Source organism: Rhinopithecus bieti, unplaced genomic scaffold (assembly GCF_001698545.2).
Source record: "Rhinopithecus bieti isolate Rb0 unplaced genomic scaffold, ASM169854v2 scaffold_70995, whole genome shotgun sequence".
Classification (NCBI taxonomy): domain Eukaryota; kingdom Metazoa; phylum Chordata; class Mammalia; order Primates; family Cercopithecidae; genus Rhinopithecus; species Rhinopithecus bieti.
Window position 1 is genome coordinate 9,344 of NW_016826235.1, and position 5,169 is coordinate 14,512.

General features: G+C 34.7%; 1 long non-coding RNA gene across 2 annotated transcripts in view; it reads right to left on the bottom strand.

Annotated features, from left to right (window-relative positions):
• Positions 1-555: 555 nt before the first annotated feature.
• LOC108522906 (uncharacterized) overlaps positions 556-5,169 on the bottom strand; it is a 7,066-nt gene continuing 2,452 nt past the window's right edge. For both annotated transcript variants that reach the window (XR_001883637.1, XR_001883638.1), the window contains exon 4: positions 556-613. This is a non-coding gene — a long non-coding RNA (uncharacterized LOC108522906). The remainder of the gene's footprint in view (positions 614-5,169) is intronic.

Consider the following 5,169-nt stretch of genomic DNA (forward strand, 5'->3'; position numbering starts at 1 on the left):
GGCTCACACCTGTAATCACAGCACTTTGGGAGGCTGAGGTGGGCAGATCACCTGAGGTCAGGAGTTCGAGACCAGCCTGGCCAACTTGGTGAAACCCCATCTCTACTAAAATTACAAAAATTCAAAAATTAGCCAGGTGTGGTGGTGAGCACCTGTAATTCTAGCTACTCAGGAGGCTGAGACAGAAGAATCCCGTGAGCCTGGAAGGCTGAGGTTGCAGTGAGCTGAGATAGCGCCACTGCACTTCAGCCTGGGTGACAAGAGCAAAACTCCATCTCAAAAAATCCCCAAGAAACAAAAAAACATAAGCTTTAGGCACTAATGAAAACTTTCAACAATATAAAGCAATCTGTTCTATCATTCTCTTAAAATCACTCTTATTGTACACTTTTAGAAAGGTCCCTGGCATACTCAATAATGTAGTCTGGTAAAGTTAATGTGAAAGGATTGACAAGTTTCTTATACTGTAAAATGATTACTCTGTTCAGTTGAAAATAAGAATAATTTTACAGTATTTCATTTATCTATACCCTTTGTGACAGAATATTTTACTTACAGTTTGTGGGTTAATCTCCTCCTCTCCCATAGGTTCATCCATAATTTGCTGTCCATTCTGTGAAAAGCACAGCAAGCAGAAAGTTACCAAAACAGACCTCACATCAGTTAAAGTTAAATGAAGGCAGACAAAACAAAACTGAGGAAGATTTTCACCCCTAAAGGGCTCTAATGAAGTAGAACCACCATATGAGTATGCAGTTGCTAAATTTGCAACAGGATGTGCTTCAAAAGTTAATTATTTGAAACTATAAAACATTTTTTCATGGAAATAATATAATAAATGATTATTACCTTTCCATGTGAGCCCTTGAGTTTAATAGTTAAATGCATTACAAATGGTCTCATTTAAGCCTCACCAAACATTATTTACAACAGTGTATGGCAAAACACATTCTAAATTCCAACTCCATTCATAATTAATCAAGGGAACTGATTAATTACTTTAGAGAAAATTAAGCCCAATCTCTACATCAAAATAAATGCCAGATGGATTAAACATTTAGATGTGAAAAAATAAAATTATACAACTATTAGAATATAGGTGAACAATACTCATGGGGTAAGGAGGGTTGAAATCATAAAGAAAAAAGTGACATTTGAATCTATAGAAGTTTAAAACTTCTGCCAGACACAAAAAAAGATAAAAGACGAACTGATTACAAAAAAAAGGCAACATATAACAAAGGGTTGGTATCCTCAATACATAAAGAGCTTTGTCTCCTAAACCTGTAAGAAAAAACGATGAACCTCAACAGAAATGAGCAATAAGGGAAAAAAGAGTTCAGCCTTAGTACTCATCAAAGAAATGCATTTAACCCAAAGACACCTTTTGCCTTTCAAATTGGTAATGATTTACAAAACAAAACAAAACAAAAAACCACTCAGTGTTAACGAGGGTATGGGGACAGAGCACTCTGGACATACTGCTGGAGAAGTATGAATCAGCACAACCTTTCAGGAAGGCAATCTGAGTCTGTATTTTAAAAAAACCAAAATACCACACATAAAATTTTGAAATGTCTCGATTCTACTTCTTTTTTTAAAAAAGTAGACAAGTGTACAAAGATGTACATACAAGAATGCTCACCATAACTTTTATTCCAAAAAGAACTTCAAATTGAAAACCTAAATTTCCTAACAATAGGAGACTAATTTAAATATATTATGGTACACCTTATAATGGATATACTATACAGTCATTACAATGGATGATAAAGATGTAAATTCATTGACATAGAAAGACAGTCACATGTAATAAGTGAAAAAAGCAGTTTACAAAACAATATGGATTGTAATGATCCCATTTTAAATAAATATATACATGTTTCAATGCATATATTTTATGGGAAAACTCTGGAAGGATATACACCAAAATGTTAACAGTGGTTATCTCTGGGTGGTAGAATTTTAGACAATTTAAATTGTTTATTTTGCTTATTTGAATATTCTAATGTGTCTACAATGAATATGTATTATTTGTGTAATTTTAAAACCACAAAACAGAAGTCAGGAACACATAGTTTCTTCTCTCATTCCCTCACTGGAAAAGGAGTAGCCATGATTATTAATTCAACAAGTATACAAGGATCTAAGCTAACCACCTTTGGAGCATTATCACCTGGGAAATAAAAGGCAGCTCACCTATCACCTCATACTTCACATGAGGCAGCTGCTCTAAATATGAACTCCCCTCTTTGTTCTTCTTATCCCTATTACCATCCATCCATTCTTTCATCTCATTTCATTCAAGCTATGTTCTAGGCACTGAGCTCAAGATAAAAGTTAATAAAACATAGCCCCTATCCTACAAGGTCTGTTGACCTTATACAAAGAGCACCTTTCATTTTCACCACTCATAGAAGATGTTCCTAGATTAGGGAATGCCTATGTAATACTATGAAGCACAGAAACAGTGCCAAAATTCAGGAAAAGGTAGGGAGGCAAGTATAAAATCTTTATTTTCCTAAGGTATGTTCAAAGGCTATAACACTGCCCATTTCTTTGGTATAAAGACACTCGTGTATCTCCAGAATATTTATTTTCCTCAAAGTGACAACCATTTATTCAACTGACTACTGGTTGTTCTTACCCAAATGTACCAAAGAACTAGCTCCTAACAACTGTGGCTCTGTTTGCAGACACAGAGATTCAAATTCATATTCTTACCCTATTAATTATGAAGCCTTGGACAGGTTCTTTAAACAATCTAAGCTTTTCAGTTTCTTCATACGGAAAATGAAGATTGAAAAGTCTTATCTTCAGAGGGTTGTAGTAAAGACTAAATTAGTTAAATGATATAAAACCCTAACCACAGTGTCTGGCACTTAGTAAACAATCACTGTCAGCTAGTTTTCTTACGTCCAAAATTCAATTACCTCACCTCTGGTCCACCAATCTGTTCCCTCTCCTATATTTGCCATATTAATGAATGGCACCATCATTCATCTAGCAGCCCAAACCAGAGTTTTCATTAATTGTAAACAGTTATCTTTCTGTAACACAGACTTGCCCCATGACTCCCCATTGTGTGGCGTTTAGAACCCTCAGTCTAACTTGAGCTACACGTATGTTTTCATAGGAATAAAATTTAAGAACCATCTGTTCCTTGCAATTTTAATGTATGCAAAGCAAGTATCACAACTTATAACTTACTTTTAAAGAAAACTGGTACAGGAGAAACAGCACTAAACTTGGAATTCGTAGACCAAGGACAGAGCCCTAGGCTGCTGCTTATAAGCTTTATGATTTGAGGCAATTCAGACTTTCTCTTAGCCTATTACTTTACCTGTTCAAAATGAGGATACTTGTCCTGTCTACCCAAAGGATTATTACCAGGCTCAAAACGAGATAATTCAGAAGAAAGAACTTTACAAATGTTGAAGAGCTGTACCAATGCACATTATTACTAAGGTGAGGTAGCCTCATGAGGATAAAATACTCCGTAAAGTCCTTCTGATCTTGGAATTTAAAAAATGTTTGAATTGGTAAGGCATCTCAAAAGTCTTCTGTTCCTACTACACACAATATGTTTCAATTCTTTCTACTCCGTTCTTACTTACGCTTAAATACTACCAGGACAAGAATGTACTACCTCACTAGGCACTATAATATCTCTGAAAAGTACTGCCTGCTACATGAAATTTTCATTATATAGCAACTTTCCTCAGCTGTGAATTCTCTTTAAGAGGATTACTAATAAATGATGACTAACTTGCCCGTACTCTATCTGCAAAGTCACAGGAAGTAAATCTACAGCTATGACTCTAATCCATCCTGAGTCTTGTCTTTTCTAGATAAGTTCCTTCAAACATTTCTTTAAGATAGATAAGACTCATCACCATCTTCTTCTCTGAGCACACTCCAATTCATCTTAAAGGGTGGTATGTGGAATTGCATGTAATTAACATTTCAACCCTCAAACGACCAATGCAGAGTAAAGGTCATATTACCTCCCTTGTCCTAGAAAATAAACTTATGTTAATGCAATTCACATATGCATTATTTTGGAATGCCCTCAACACAATGCTGACATATCAAGTTTTCTGATTAAATCCTTGTCTTCTTGCACTGCAACCACACCCTGCATCCTCTATTCATACCTGTTGTTACTCTTAGTTCCACGAATAAAACTTTATTTAAAATTTTGATTCACCTTTTCCAGCTCCCATCCATTGCTACAATCTCTATACATTAGATTCCAAATCTGTCGATCAGCCTGTTCACTATTTTCAGCTTCATGTCATCTCAAATTTTACAATAAACTTTCTTTTCTCAACTACTCACCCAGTTAATAGTATAGTATATACTAACAAAGCAACCTAAGAAAAAAATTGAGTGAAACATAATCTGAAGGGTATTTCATGCTCTACATTTTGTAAAAATATCTTCCTCCTGAGTTTAGCAAAAATTTAAAGTGTTGAACAATTTAATTGTTAAAGCAGCGAGCCAATGTTATCCTACATACCAGTGAAGCTTTACAAAGCTTTTTCTACCAAAAAAAAGCACCTTTATTCAAATGAAACTTTTCTATCACTTCATCAAAACAAGGATTCAAATGTTATCTATCAGAAATGAGCATAGAGTTACTTCTGCAGTCAAGTTTCCCATTTGGAAAATGACCGTTGGTTTTATTAGAGATTAGGTTACACGTATATCAGTCTTACTCAGTATTTTACTTTCTATTGTTTCCTAAGTTTAAGGAATAGTACTTGTTAAACAAGAAAATATATTTCTCTAATTTTAAAAAAAAAGTGGGAAAAAATGTGTTCTAAAGCTGGCCAGTACCACGTTTAAACCCCAACTCTGTCAGTTACTGGTGTAGTTACCTGAACTTGGGTAAGTTATTTAACATTTTGAGCCTCAGTTTCTTCACTCACAAGATGCACATAATATCTACCTCACAGGGATGTTGTAATTAAAAAGATCCACCAAGAGAGAGTGTATGTTCAGTAAATGTTATTTCTTTTCCTCTCTTTTGCCTCAATTGACAGTGTAACATTACATTTCTACATATAACTTCTAAAGATGTAATGCAATGAAGAAGTATAGGAGAGTGTTGAAACACCTGTTCCATAATTCACTATAGTCAATTTTCCACTAAGCAGGGTAGAA